Raw genomic sequence first — 16,800 nt, forward strand, 5'->3', positions numbered from 1 at the left:
ACCGTGCCCAGCTAGATTATTTTCAAAATCTCTTATTTTGGAATAATGTTATGACACACGGAGGTAAGGCAACTTGCCCAAGTTAAATGCAGCTGGTAAATTACAAGACTAGAGTGTTTACTGAACTGGCTTTAAAGTTTCTGTTTTTTGGCATTATCAAGCAGGTGTGGACTTCCTGTGGTGGTGGTAGAGGTGGGGATGGTGTGACAGGTTTCAGTCTCCACTGTTCCCTTTCTGCTCTGTCCTTCTTCCATTCACTCTCCCATGCCAGGCAGTGCTGCAGGACACCAGCTTTGGTTGAGTATTTGCAACGTATACCAGGGCTGGTGTGAAGTATATTTTCCCACACACTTTATGTTCTCATTTATTGTTAATTTCCTCTGTGGAAGAAAAAGTTTAAAGTATGTCTTTTAGGTTGCATGTTCACAGCAACTAAACCCTTAACAACACTTTAAAATAATGAAGTATCTAAAGAGACTGGAGAGTACATAGTGATTAACTATGATATGTAACTTTGAACCAGTAATATTTTCTACACCATTAGCAAATCAGGCCTGCTTTGATCTCACCATCAACAGAAACCTACTTCTTACCCACTCAATATAAACATAGAGCAAGAGAGGAGCTTCTAGAGTTGAATTCCTTAGCTGTTCTAAGTTTTGTAGATTAAAATAAGGAGTTGATCAAAGTATGATTTCATGTATCACATGATTTATTGACACAGAAAGATTTTTTTTTCTTTTTCATAATGTTGAAAGAGGGAGAATAATAAGAACAAATCTCACAGGGAATATATTAATATTCAATAGACAGAGTGGATTAGGCACAGGATCAGTGAGTTCCAGTTTCATGTAAAGTCCATTATTAAAGTCTAGTTACTCAATTAGGATGAAGGCAGGCCTCTGTGGGTGGAGAGTCCAATCAAAGTTTGAGGTATACCTTTCTTTTTATAAGAAGTTCTTGGCAAAGATGGTTTGACCACCACAGCAGAGATCCCCAAACACGTGCAATGATGGGCAAGGTCCCTCCATGCTAACAAGCGATGCTGATGTTGGCTGGAGATGCTTTGGAGAATAACTTGAAGGCTGACAGAGAGTAGCCCTGCCACAGCCTAAGCTGTCAATCTGTCTGTCAAAATCTTGGGTTTATATATGTTTTAGAGTCCAGTTGTTGGAGGCCAATAACTCAACGTGTACAGTCTGATGAAGTGTGACATAGCATTCTCACAAGGAGGAGGATTACACTCCATGTTCTTCCCATAGCAAAACACGTAACTCCTGCAACAAACTATGTAAGTATTTGAAATCATTGCAAAGCTACATAACTTCCTATTTAGTGGGGGTATTATCCCAGAGGACAACTGGCTTGTTGCTAAAATGCCCATAGTATAGCTGAACTTTTAAATTTTTTTCTAGGGAAAGGAGAATCCATGGGATTCTAATGATCCTGTTGGCCCTTCATACTTGTCTGGCCCTATACAAATTTTTCCTGGATTGCTTTATGGAGAAGGCAAAATAGAATTTCCATCCCAGCACAGTGTAAAGACCAATCATGTGTGTAACTATTACGAGGTGGCAAATTTCAGTCCCACGTATAATTTAATCCATTTATTTATTTATTTATTTATTTTTGAGACTGAGTCTTGCTCTGTTGCCAGGCTGGAGTGCAGTGGTGTGATCTTGGCTCACTGCAACCTCTGCCTCCCAGGTTCAAGCGATTTTCCTGCCTCAGCCTTCCTAGTAGCTGGGACTACAGGTGCACGCCACCATGCCCAGCTAATTTTTTTTGTATTTTTGGTAGAGACGGGGTTTCATCGTATTGGCCAGGATGGTCTTGATCTCTTGACCTCGTGATCTGCCCCCCTTGGCCTCCCGAAGTGCTGGGATTACGTGTGTGAGCCACTGCACCTGGCCAATTTAATCCATTTCTATTATTAAAACAAAAATTACTTGAATCACCCAAGCACTAAACTTTGGACTGATTTTTAAATTCTTCTTTTTATCTCTCAAGTTCAGTCATTCACCATATTCAGCTGTCCTTCCCTTCTCCCACTTGCTCAAAAATTTTCCTAGGGCTCCCTCTTCTTGCCTTATAATTAAGGCCAAATGCCTTGGCTTACATTCAAGACAGCCACAATCTGGTCTCCGCTTAACCTCTCCTGCCTTATTTCCCATAGCTTCCTCATACAAATTATGCTGCCAGAACATGCATGCATGTGTGCCCCTACTCCTGTGTCTAGTTCATTCCATTCCCCCAGCCTGAACACCCTACCCTTGTTAAGTCTGAGTTCAACTTTTCCCTTTATGCTAGCTCAAGCCCCACTTTCTCTGTGAAAATTGTCTTGATTGCTTAGCACACAGTTTTCTCTGCTTTCTCTCCTGTTCTTTTCTTACCATAAATGATGCACATGCCCTACATAGCACAGTGATCTTGACACCTTTGTATGTGTTCAGCAGAGGGGGTAAGAAGATCAACTCTGGAGCCAGACTGCTCAAGTTGGTATTCCAGCTCTGTTGCTTGCTTGCTGTGTGCCATTAGACAACTTAGTTAACTTCTGTGAGCCTCAATTTCCTCATCTATGAATAGTAGTAGTAACTATACCTTGCAGGGTTGTTGTTTTATATATATACAACATATAATTATATATAAATGTAATATATATATATACACATACACACTGTATAGATGCATATATTTTGTCTGTGTTATGTTTGTATGCATGAAGTTATTTATCCTTTTACACAGATGTTCTATGTTCTTCACCTAATGTTTGCTATTTGATGGTAGGCATTGGTTACTTATGCCACTCATCCCAACCAACTCAGAAAAAGTTCAGGTTCAGGTACAAGGATAATTATGGAGGAATACATCACTGAGAAACACACCATCTTGTAAATGTAAGTTGTGGGATAGAGCGGGTGAAGAAAAGTCCAGAAGAACAGAAAAATCCAGAAGGTCAGCTCTGGACTGGAGGTGGAGAATGTGTGGAGGGGGTCAGCAATCCTCCCCGAGAAAAGGAATTTTCAAATCCTTCGAGAAGAGGGATGAGAAGATTTGGCCAACTGATTTGGGCCCCATTTCATTTCCCTTTGGAAAGGGAGTGCCTGCTGCTGGCTTGGTGGGGGTGCGGGGTGATTCTAGACTGCTGGAGAAACTAGAGCAGAGCTCAGTGCATAGGAAGCAGAACTGACTGGCTGCTTGTGGTTGGTTTGAGGCTCAAAGAAGCAAAGGAGAAGAGGGTACATTTTTCCTTTGGGTTGCTTAGCCCTGCTCACCAGTCTTGGAAAGGAGACAAAATCTCCATCTGGTGCTGCACACTGTGAACTTGAGTGGTGTACTCCTTGGGCAGAATCACTCGGGGTTCTGTGCTGTGCAGGTGGTGGGTGATGGTGTTAGTGGTGCTAGTGGGGTGTGTGTGTGTGTGTGTGTGTGAGAGAGAGAGAGAGAGAGAGAGAAAGAGAGAGATGGGGTTGATGGGGGACAGTATATGACAAGCCGTGGGTATGTAGGGGGCATTTAGGCTGGGGGATGGTACAAGCTGGGAGGAATGTAGGCCAGGGGGTTCCATGGTGCAGTGGCTGATAAGGCTGGGAAATGATTCAAGCTGGGGAGCTACATCCCTGGGGAATTCAGGCTGGAGTGAAACAGGCCGTGGGATATAGATTGAGGGGATACAGACTGGGGCGCACGGGCCGCGGAAGGTGTTGTATTAAGTTTCTATAACATATACGCTTGGCTTAAAGCAACACCATTTATTAGTTCACAGTACTGTAGGTCAGAAGCCCAGACACGGTGTGGCTGAGATCTCCACTGAGTGTATCCCAAGGGGAGAATGAAAGTGTCAGCTGGGCCGTGCTCCCTTCTGGAGCTCAGGAACCTCTTAAACTCACGGGGTTGTTGGAAGAATTCAGTCCTGTGGTTGTAGGAGTGACGCCCCCAGCGTCTCGCTGGCTGTTGGCCACGGCATTCTGAACCACTAGAGGGCGCCCGCGGTTCCTTGTCATGTGGTTCCCTTCTCACGTCCTCTCATGCTTTGAGATCTCTGACTTCTCTGTTTATAACCTCTACATCCAAATTGAAAGGGTCCATTGATTATATCAGCCCTACTAGATAATCTCCCTATTTTTTTCTTTTTTTCTTTTTTTGAGACAGGATCCTTCTCTCTACCCCAGGCTGGAGTGCAATGCAATGATGTGATCAGGGCTCACTGCATCCTGGAACTCCTGGGCTCAGGTGATCCTCCCACCTCCGCCTCCCTAGCAGCTGGGCCTACAGGCCCGCACCACCAGCCCCAGCCCTCTCCATATCTTAAAGTCAACTGATTTGGGACCTTAATTACATCTGCAATTTCACAGCTGCAATAGATTTATGTTTGACTAAATTACTGGGAAAAGAGTCATGTTTGATCGAAATACTGACTCATGTTTGGCTGAATGACTGGGAAAAGAGTAATTACTTAATTACTCTGATGTGAATTTTGCATACCAGAGGCTAGGAGTCTTTGGGATCATCTTAGAATTCTGCCTTTCAAGAGGAGATACAGGCTGGAGGAATTGGGGACTGATACAGGATACAGTTTGGTTGGGGACTAGGTTGGGGAGGATACAGGAAGGTGGATAAAAGCTGAGATGAATACATGTTAGGAAGTGGTACCAATTAAGGGATCATAGAAGCTGGGGCGTGATGCAGGCTGAAGGGAGGATAAAGGTCAGGGGTACAGACTAAGGGAGGATACAGGCCAGGGAGAATACAGCCTGAGGGACAGATAGGGTCACACTAAAAACAATATAGGCTGGAGTGGGATGTTGGGGGAGGCACTGTGGGCAGCTGGGTGCCTGACACATGGCTAGTTGAATCTGAGTGCTAAGACAGAACCGCTGCCCAGGTGCAATGGGGGCATTCCACCCAGCCTCGGTAATCAGAAACAGCTTCCTGGACAGGATGGCTAAGGTGAGTTTGGAACCATATGTAAATATTCTTAGCCAGACAAAGAAGACAGAAATGTTCAATTCAGGTGAGAGAACATGAGCGCAGCCCAGGCACAGAGGTGTCAATGTAGTTTATGATGCTTAGTTGGGAAGCTAAATCGTTGTCAGTAGAGTGCAATGTCATGATCTCGGCTCAGTGCAACCTCTGCCTCCTGGGTTCAAGTGATTCTCCTGTCTTAGCCTCCTAAGCAGCTGGGATGACAGGCATATACCACCACGCCTGGCTAATTTTTGTATGCTCTAGTAGAGATGGAGTTTCGCCATGTTGGCCAGGCTGGTCTTAAACTCCTAACCTCAGGTGATCTGTCTGCCTTGGCCTTCCAAGGTGCTGGGATTACAGGTGTGAGCCACCGTGCCAGGCCGGGAAGCTAAATCTCTGGTTAAACTCTTAAATGTGTTTCTCTCCCCTTGCAACAGGAAAGTGCCACTGAATAGGAGAGGAAGAGTCCTGGAAGATGCATCCAGAGATGTGGTTTCCTGTGTGTGCTTTGTCTTCACATTGGGCAATCTCTTGCGTGCTTTGCCTTGACATTGGTAATCTTTTGCGTGCCTTGCCTTGACGCTGGGCAATCTGTTGCGTGCCTTGCCTTGACGCTGGGCAATCTCTTGCGTGCCTTGCCTTGACGCTGGGCAGTCTCTTGCAGATTTACTGTCTCATTTGGTACGTAAGGAAATTGGAGCAGATGAGAAACACACCTCCATAATTATTATGTGTTTTGAGATCCTTAAATGAGATAAATCTATTAAATATCTGTAATAGGCCAGACACTATTATAATTCCAACTTATTTTCAGCTATGTAAGTAGTAATGTAATTGATTCTAGTTAAGTGCAGTTTCATAAAATGCTAGATCATTTAAATAAAAGTGTAATCCCAGTAAATTTAAAAACATTTTCTGCCTATTTAATAATATTTCTGCTTGGGGAATAATTTAGTGTTAATGGGAACATGGTGGATGGACATGTGCAAATTACTTAAATTTGACAGTCTTACTGATGAAACTTGGTGAAATTCCAAGAAAATGCCACAGAATTATGCCAAAGCTACTATTCTAAAATCTATTCCCAGAAAATTGTTGTTTCCACCATAACCTGAAGTTTAAATATAGGGATACTGATAGGTCCAGTTTTATTCACAGGAAGTTCTTCAAGAAAGAAAAAATTCCATTAGCCATCAACTCAGGAAATACCTGCTTCTGTAGCTGAAAATCAGTACTTCATTAACTGGGTCTGCACTTTGTTTCACATAATAGTATTCATTGAATATGTAATGGATGTTGAAGACACTGTGTTTAGTACATTACACCTTATCTCATTTAATTCTCCCAATAATCCTAGGATAGTAAAAGTATTATTATCCTATTTTGAAGCTAAATGCATTCTCCTGGTTCCTATGTAATACTTTTGCTTAGATTGTTTGAACACTTGTTTGCACTCTTACCCCACGAAAAGGCAAGAACCTCCAGGTGGCCTCTACAGCAGTTCAAGTCATGTTACTAAGAAATGGCACCAGCCCGGCATGGTGGCTCATGCCTGTAATCCCAGCACTTTGGGAGGCCGAGGTGGGTGGATCACCTGAGGTTGGGAGTTCGAGACCAGCCTGACCAACATGAAGAAACCCCGTCTCTACTAAAAATACAAAATTAGCCGTGCACGGTGCCACATATCTGTAATTCTGACTACTTGTGAGGCTGTGGGAGGAGAATTGCTCGAACCCCGGAGGCAGAGGTTGTGGTGAGCCGAGATTGTGCCGTTGCACTCCAGCCTGGGCAACAAGAGCAAAACTCAGTCTCAAACAAACAAACAAACAAAAAAGAAATTGCTCAAAGGCATAGTCAGATTCTACTACTAGAGCGAGCTGCCATGTAAGAAAAGGTACCACCTGTTGGGATTCATTCAGGGTTGTTGGCAAAATATTAAGGAAAATATTAGGGAAAGTTATAACATATAGTCTCAAACCTTTTGGAAGTCCGAAAGGTTTTCCTAACTTGTAATAGTGGAACAGGCTGAAGGCAGCCGGTTCTTACCTTAGAGCATTAGGTCATAGGGTAAAGATTAGGGATAATAGAAGCTTCCTCAGTTAAGTCTGTGTACCCCACATTCCTTTGTCTCTATACTGTTTACTCATGTGGTCTTAAAACTAACCTTTGGGCCGGATGGCCCTCTTGGGGGTAGGTTAACCAGGGATATTATCCTTTAATGGTGTTTGCCCTGGGCATTGGTACCTGAGCTTTAGTCTTTCGGAAAAACGACTCTTTTAATCATGTTAATTATCCACAAGTGTGTTTCCTCAAAGCCTTTGTTGTTAAATCTATACTAAATAAATGTGAGGAAGGAGAACTAGTGGGTGTTGTATAGCTGTGATCTCTTTCTGTGGGAAGTGAGTGACCCCCTAGTCCACTTGTTCACTGTACTCTGTGTTTGAGTGTATTTATTCATCCACCACAGAGTCAGGGTTTGCAGGACAGAACCCTGCAGGTGGTGATCAACATTTCAGGTGGTGACCTCCATGTGACCATTGTCACAGCTGGTGCCCAATGTGGGGCTTGAACCCACGACCCTGAGATTAAGAGTCTCATGCTCTACCTACTGAGTGGGCGGACTGGTCACATCAGGGTCAGCCACCTGTGGATTTTCTGTTATGCAAATGTGTTGCTTTTGGGAGATTGATTTTCCTGTGCTCTGCCTCTAAATATTTAACTGTTCTGCTTCAACTAGAAAAGCTGTTGAAAATACTCAGCATGGCAAATGCACTAGCCAATCAGAAGAGACTTTCAACTGTGACAGGCTGTATTAGTCTGTTAGGGCTGCCTAACAAAGAATCATGAACTGAGTGCCTTAAACAACAGAAATTAACATTCTCACAGTTCTGGAGTCTAGAAGCCCAAGATCAAGGTGTTGACAGTTGATAGGGTTGCTTTCATCTGAGGCCTCTCTTCATGGCTTGTAGATGGCCACTTTCTCTCTGTGACTTTACACGGTCTTCCATGTTTGCCTATGTCCTTATTATAAGGACACGAGGCATATGGGATTAAGTTTTTAATTAATTACCTCTTTTAAAAACCTCTCAGCTGGGCTCAGTGGCTCACACCTGTGATTCCAGCACTTTGGGAGGCCAAGGTGGGAGGATTACTTGAGCTCAGAAGTTCGAGACCAGCTTAGGCAACATAGCGAGACCTTGTCTCTCCCCCAACCCCCCACAAAAAAAAATAGCCAGGCATAGTGGTTCATGCCTGTAGTCCCAGGTACTCAGGAGGCTAGGCAGGAGGATCCCTTAAGCCCAGGAATTTGAGGTTACAGTGAACTATGATGCACTCCAGTTTAGGCAACAGAGCAAGACCCTATCTCTAAAAATAAAAAATAAAATTAAGCAAAGACTCACTTTCCAAATGCAGTCACATTCTGAGGTACTGGGAGCAAGGGCTTCAGCATGTGAATTTTGGGAGATACAACTCAGTCCGTAACACGGCATACTCCCATTTACTTCAGGATGGTGGGGAGGAGGTGGAGGAACTGAGTTTGGGAAAGGGATGACACTGGGCAGGCTTGGAGCAACAGCTTGGGACAATGGATAATTTCTTCCATATATTTATCATCTGCTTTAGATGTTCTTGATGTCTGTCACATTTCTTATTCCTAGGTAGAAGGACAGGGAGAGGAAGTGAGATCAATTGCTTATGTTTGTGCCTTGGGCAAAAGAATGGGCCTGTAAAACTGCTTATGAATGAATAATGCATTGCACCACATGAAATTTTGTTATAGTCCTCAAGGCTGCGGCAAACACAGCAGCACACTGGAATTAAAGGCTCTGAAAATGAAAAGGATTGGGCCAAAGTGCTCAGGCTCGCATGTTTGAAACAAGGAACAATGTATACACTGGAAAAGACATTAAATTTTAAAAGCAGCAGTATGAAATCTGGAAAGTAAGTAGAAGTATGAGAAGAGAAAATCAGAGAAGTAGAAGTTAAAAGAGACTAACAAGGAAAAAAATCTTTTTTTTTTTTTTTTTTTTGATGAACCTAGTAGAATATGGTCTGAGTGAAAAGTGCCCGTCAACGTAAGATTGCTAGGAACGATGTCATAATATGAACATTTAGCTGGCAATGGTAAGTGCCTTAAAACACCTTTTGCAAAGAGAGAAATAGAAGGAAAACAAAACATGTCAGTATGCCTGAATACCACTTATAGAAGTATCCTAAAAGCAAAAAGAGAAGAGAAAAGAAAGAACATCACATGACCGTTCCATTTATCTTTACTGGGAATCTTTTGCAGAAAAACTCGTTTATTCTTTTGTGGTGATGCCTCACACTTTAGACCAGTCCGAAAGTGAGTAATTTTCTCTGTATGAGACATGCTTTCAATCACCCTGATTCTGAAGGAAGTTTTTCCACTGCTTTGGCTATTTTTGTAAACAAGTTACAGAGGAATTGCTTTGGACTGATTCTACAAAGTGAATCTTTTATGCCTACCCTATATTGCAGGTCTTCAGAAAGAAAAAAATAAAACAAAACATATTGCTGTGGCTACTTCAAAGGACTTAGGCCTGCATGAAATTTGAGTTCTGGATTCATCTCACACCAGGTTTTTGTTTCTGTTTCTAATCTTACACTCAGGGTATTTCTTGTTCATGCACAACTGCTCTGTTTTTCGTTTTTTGTTTTGTTTTTTGAGGCAAGGTCTCACTCTGTTGCCCAGACTGAAGCTCAGTGGTCTGATCACAACTCACTGCAACCTTCATCTCCCAGGCTGTCTCTACAGAAAATCAAAAATTAGCCGGGCTGGGCCATGTTGCTCAATCTGGACTCAAACTCCGGGGCTCAAGTGATCTGCCCACCTTGGCCTTTCAAAGTGCTGGGATTACAGGTGAGTCACCGCGTCAGGCCTGCAACTCTTCTTTAAATTAATGTGAACTTCACCCATAAAGAGGATCACAGACTTGTGGTTAGAAAGGGACCTGAAACGTCAATTGGCTCAGTTCTCTGGTTTCAGACAGGACACATGCACATATGGACTAACCCCTTCTCAAAGGATGTAAAAAATAATCAAATCCTAAGTCTCAGAGGCCCTTACATTGGAAAGTATCTTCCCAGTTTGAATGAGATTGATATATTGCAATCTGAAGCTAGTCAAATTTTCTTTGCATGTGAGTAGTATTCAGTTTCATGCTTCATAATTATAAAATATTCAGCATTGTAGTGTTACATATTTATTTTGGCATAAGCTTATGGTCATGATTGGTCAACAAATACTTTTTGAACAGCTGCTATGTCAAGGCACTTCTGTAGGCATTGTGGGAGACGTGAGACTATTTAGAACACACTGTCTTAATTCAAAAAACAGTTTTCTTGCGGGAAAGATAGTTTTATACACATATATGAACTATATTAAGATATTGGCTTTCCATGTAGACTTCATCAAATAGCTCTGCTTTGTGGTAGTATAATGGAAAAAGATGATAAAAATCCATACTCCCTTTAGATCATGAAAGAGCCTATAAAGAAATTTTTCATTGTGTGTTATTGGTAATGTTTTTAAGTATATACCTTTTCCTCTCGACTAAATTTAAGATTCCCAGGGAATGTTGAGTTCAATTATTGATCTCTGCATACTCCATATACCTCCCACAAAACAAAAACATTTGTTATTTTGATTAACCATGGAGCTAAGCTCAATGCCAAAATACACACATAACCCACATTATATGATGCAGTGCCCATGGCTTAATGACTGTGAAACATGAACTCATCTAGAGCTGTTTTGCCAGCAGAATTAACCAAAATTTATAGGAATGAAAAATTTAGCAGGAGGCTGTGTGTTACTCTGAAGAAAAGTCTTTTTGTTTTTGGTGTTCTTTTTTTCTGCTCTGACAGCCATGCCACATTTAAATCTTGGTCAACCAATATTCAAATAGTTGGCAGTATCCTGATTATGAGCTACATTGCAATGGAGAAAATCTCCACTGATAGTATCCTGTCCTTTGCTCTTGCTGTCAACATGCTGCACATTGAATGTACTCCAGTGTGTCCTGAACTTGATGTTAATAACTGAATCATATTCTTTAAAAGTGACATAAACAACATTTGTTGGAAGGTAGATAATAAATAATACAGTTCTTCTCAGTAAATATATTTGGTAGCTTTTCCACATCTACAACTATCTCCATAATATCCTTATTGAGTGAACTAACGGTGTTTTGTCAGAAACCCACAACCCAGACAGACTTAAATTCACTGTGGTTTTAGAGGCCTACACAAAAGATAATATGTAATCTCTTTGCTAATCTATTCCAGTATCTAAGAACTTTCGGTGACAAGAGTGCTTCCTTGAGCCTGAACTTTGCTTCTCCCAGTAAATCCATTTTCTTTAATTCTACTTTTAATAGAGACAGAGAAGAGCAAATAATCTTTCTTTGCAACATAGACAGTGGTTATGCATACCATTATGTCAGGAATAAATATTTCAAACTCATTGTTTAAGATAAGGAACCTAGGAGAGTCTGATTTATTTACCATTGGGCATTTAAAAAATACAAAGATGGAGATAAGACTCTTTTGTCTGACAAAGTAAAAGGCAATTCATGTCTTTTTTAGAGTTGTAGATGCCATTTTGAATACACAATAGTTACTCCTGATGGCCAAATCATTTAGAATTAAAGGATATGTTCCACAGGAGACATTAGACCTTTGATGTTCAAATCTCTTAAAAGGGGTTTTTACAGACTGTCTGTCTCACAAGGACATATTCATGACTTTAAAGTAAAGGACAAGATTTCTTTTTTGTAAATGTTTTCAGCCTCTTTATCTAAAAAAAGCTGTTTTTAAAATGGCTGTATTCTTTTAGAAATGTTGTTTCTTTCCGTACCTACATTAGTGGTCTGTTCCTCTCCTGTTTTGCTTTTTCAAGGCAACAGACAAAATTCCATTTCTTAGAACTGAATACAAAGTTCAGGGGCTAAATAAATCCAACACTTAATAAGAGAATATTGAAAGGAATAGATTTTTAAGAAGCAAATGTAAGGCATACAATATTCTGCTTCTACAATTGTAATAGGTTTCTTGGGGAGAGCAGAGAAGCAAGAGGATTCATCTGAGTGTTAGGTAATAAAGATAGATAAATATAGTGGACTCATGTATTAGCAGTTAAAAGCAACAACAGGCCAGGTGTGGTGGCTCATGCCTGTAATCTCACCACTTTGGGAGGCCAAGATGCATGGATCACTTGGGGTCATGAGTTTGAGACCAGCCTGGCCAAGCGAAATCCCATCGCTACTAAAAATGCAAAAAATTAGCTGGGTGTGGTGGCACATGCCTATAAACCCAGTTACTCAGGAGACTGAGGCAGGAGAATGGCTTGAACCTGGGAGGGGAGGTTGCAGTGAGCTGAGACAGTGCCACTGCACGCCAGCGACAGTCTCTAGTCTCCAGAGGGAGATTCTGTTTCAAAAAAACAAAACAAAACAAACAACAACAAAAAAAAAATCCAGGCAACTACAGTGTATAAAAGTCTATTCCAAAGCCTTGTTTAAGTAAAATTGTTTTTTTTTTTTTTTTTTTTTTTTGAGACGGAGTTTCGCTCTCGTTACCCAGGCTGGAGTGCAATGGCGCGATCTCGGCTCACCGCAACCTCCGCCTCCAGGGTTCAGGCAATTCTCCTGCCTCAGCCTCCTAAGTAGCTGGGATTACAGGCACGTGCCACCATGCCCAGCTGATTTTTTGTATTTTTAGTAGAGACGGGGTTTCACCATGTTGACCAGGATGGTCTCGATCTCTTGACCTTGTGATCCACCCGCCTCCGCCTCCCAAAGTGCTGGGATTACAGGCATGAGCCACCGCGCCTGGTGGTAAAATTGTTTTATTATGGGATTTATTCTTCCTACTTGTTTTCACAAAAAACTGCATACCAATGACATAATTTAGTAGGAGGTAAAAATCTAGGCCCACTGGCACTACAGTAGTTCAAGATGGGTCATGCCAAGTGTTCTGAGGGTTTTGTTTGCAGTGAAAACATCTATCAGAATTAATACAGCTGATTCTGTCTAACATGATTACCATTATCTACATCATCAACACCACAAAAATAAAATATTTATTGAATACCAAGAGTGAGTGGAATATACTTAGCAATATTATTTTACACTAAAGTCCACTCCTAGGAATTCGAATTTCAGCTTAAAAAATTAAAAGCAATCAGTCAGGCATCATAGTGCATGCCTATAGTCCCAACTGCTCGGGAGGCTGAGACACAAGAATTGCTTGAACCTGGGAGGTGGTGACAGTGAGCCGAGATCGGCCCACTGCACTCCAGCCAGGGCGACAGAGCAAGGCTGTCTCAAAACCAAAAACAGAAAAAAATTAAAAGCAACAAGGAAGTTTCTGACAGAGAATTAGAGTCAGAGCAGTGGGCAGAGAACAATGGGAGATGCTGAAAAGATCATGTTCATAAACTTTTAGGAAGGCCAAAAGGAAAACACCATTTATTGCAGGGAGGACTTAAATATCCAATTTGCAAATGACTCCTATTCTACAGAGCAGCTCCTGTTCTTCTTCCGTGGCTGGACCTCCTTGTGTGTCTGGGGAGCCAATAAGAACTACAAAATCCTTGAAAACCAAACACTGCATGTTCTCACTCATAAGTGGGAGTTGAGCAAAGGGAACACATGGACACAGGGAGGGGAACATCACACAGCAGGGCCTGTTGGGGGTTGAGGGACTAGCAGAAGAATAGCATTAGGAGAAATACCAAATGTAGATCATGGATTGATGGGTGCAGCAAACCACCACGGCACGTGTATACCTCTGTAAAAAACCTGCACGTTCCACACACGTACCCCAAAACTTAAAGTATTAAACAAAACAAAATGAAACAAAACAAAAACTACAAAATCCAAGGAAGATGTTTTCTTAAAAAAGAGGAAAAATCACTGAAATACCGGAACGGGTTTAAGGAGATCTCAGGAAAACTCAGCCTTCCAGGAAGAGTTTTTTCTCATGTGCCTCTTCCATTTCATTTTATTCGATGGCCTCAAATCCTTGTGGCTGGTACAATTTCAAATGAAAAGAAGACAAAACAAACTACAACCAAAAGCACCCTGAGCAAATGGTGGTGCAGGGTCTGGGGAAGTCCAGCTGGTCTTCAAGAGCCCTTATGAAGTGGCACTTACCTCGGTAAAGTCAGCTTTGCTCAAGGCCTTGTTCTTAACTTTGCAAGACAGAAACCCAATGTTTGTGGGCATTAATAGATGTGTTGGGAACAGACTCAAACAATTCAGCTCATATAATACAGAATAACAATTTTATACAGGTCAAGCAGACAGAAATGTTTGTTTCAGGAGAGCCCCAGGCGCCATATACATGGGACCAGGTACGTGGGACTCAAATTAATGACAATTAGTTAACATACTTCTGAGAAGCATTTCTTCCCAACTGAGTGACAGCCTCACCAAGGACACCATAATGTTTAAATCTTCATTGCAAAGGCTCTTTCCTCTGTGTGATATTTGGATGGGTATTGTTCACTTCTGGCTCTTGAGGGTTGGTTATCCTGTACTTTGCTACACTTGACCAGTTCCTCTCTGACACAAAGACGTTTTACTAACCAGGATAAACAAATTGCCTGAAATGGAGAGGGCTACCACATAAAATGCAGGATGCCCAGTGAAACTAGAATTTCAGATAAATCACAAATAATGTTTTAGTACTGTTTGTCCCATTCTTTCAATATTTGGGACATATTTATGTTAAAACTTGTTTGTGGTTTATCTGAAATTCAGATTTAACTGGGAATCTTCTATTTGCTAAATCTGGCAACCTTAAAAACTGCCTTCCTAAGTTTCCTTGCCTATTACCTTAATTGGAGTTTTTATTGTTCCCAAGCTCAACACCCTCACCCCCAACCCTCACTCCCACAGTTTCTTGCTTTACCTGTAAAAGGTTAATAACATTCATTGTTTGTGGATTTACTGATTTGACTTGCAGAATACAACTTTCCTTAACCTATAATTTGTGTGTGTGTGTGTGTGTGTGTGTGTGTGTGTGTGTGTGTGTGTGTATGTGTGTAGGGGATAGAAGAGTAAATCTCATGAGCACTGCCATGTATCAATAGCAGATAAATTGTATTAACCAGAGTTGTTGAAATCAGTACAAACCATTTTTTGGAAGGATATAGGACTAGTAAATATGAGTTCCAATAAGATTGCTTTAATTTACTGCACACCTGAAATAATTTATATTGAGGAAATGAGAGACAGAACTTTTACTATGAGAGAAGGGTAGTTTTGAAGAATGGAAAATTTAGAGTCTAACACAGGTCTGGGAGTAAAATTCTGTACTTGAGACAGATTATCATGTGGCTACTGAGTCTCTAAGAAGAGAAGGATGTTAGAAAGGGATACTGAAAAGGAAGCAGGAAGATGTCAAAGAAACTTTTTGAATGTCTCAAATTTGTGTGTAAATGCGAGGAGAACTGGAATCCCTTCCTTTTGCTGTCTGTCATCTTCTGCCTGGCCCTCTGGTCAGAACATCCAGAATTCAGATTAGTGGTTTTTTTTTTTTTTTTTTTTTTTTTTTTTTTTTTTTTTTTTTTTTTTTACCTGTATTTGGGTTGAGTAGACTTAATATTGTGGGCTAGCTGATAGCCTCGCCATACTATATAACATTGTTTTTACAAGAAGATGTGGTCTGAGTTTCAAACAGCTGACCTAAAAATAAAATGCTGAAATACAATGTGGTCAGGCTGGGTGTGGCTCATCCACCTGGCAGGTACTGAATCCAGATAGAAGACCTAGCCACAGTGCAATGTATTGCATTGAATGCACACACACACACACAACACACACACATAGATCTTAGGGGAGGCTGAGGCAGGAGAATTGCTTGAGCCTGGGAGGCAGAGGTTGCAGTGAGCTGAGATCATGCCGTTGTACTCGGCCTGGGCAACAAGAGCAAAACTCTGTCACAAACAAACCAGATCTGAGGCCAGGTGTGGTTGCTCACACTTATAATCCCAGCATTTTGGGAGGTCAAGACAGGCAGGTCACTTGAGTGCAGGAGTTCAAGACCAGCCTGGACAACATGGCAAAACCTCATCTCTACAAAGAAAAAAAAACTGGCCTGGTGTGGTGTACGCCTGTGCTCCCAGCTACTCGGGAGGCTGAGGTAAGAGGCTTGCTTGAGCCTGGGGAGGTCAAGGCTGCAATGAGCAGTGATTGGGCCACTGAATTCCAGCTTGGGCGACAGAGCATGACCCTGTCTAAAACCAAACAAACAGATCTCATAGATTCAATTCAATCCAATCACACTCTGGAAGTACCTCATGTACCCATAACAATGTTTCAGTCAACCACAAACTGCATATAAAATGATGGTCCCATAAGATTATGGAGCTGAAAAGTTTCTATCACTTAGTGACATGGTAGCCATTGGAATGTCCTAGTGCAATGCAACATAATGCATTTCTCTCCTTCGTGTGGTAATGCTGGTGTAAACAAACCTACCACACTGCTGGTCATATAACATTACAGCACCTACAATAATATACAGTATATACTTGATAATAATAATAAATGTCTATGTTACTCTGCTTTATGTATTTACTGTACTATACATTTCTATTATCAGAGTGTACTGCTTTACTTATATATAAAAATGTTAACTATAAAACAGCAACAGGCAGGTCCTTCAGGAGGTATTGCAGAAGAAGGCATTGTTATCATAGGAAATGACTGTTCTATGTGTGCGATAGCCCCTGAAGCGGGACAAGATGTGGAGGTGAAAGATGGTGATAATGATCCTGACTCTTTATAGGCCCAGGTTAAT

The sequence above is a fragment of the Cebus imitator genome, unplaced genomic scaffold (genome assembly GCF_001604975.1).
Source record: "Cebus imitator isolate Cc_AM_T3 unplaced genomic scaffold, Cebus_imitator-1.0 Scaffold70, whole genome shotgun sequence".
Taxonomy (NCBI): Eukaryota; Metazoa; Chordata; class Mammalia; order Primates; family Cebidae; genus Cebus; species Cebus imitator.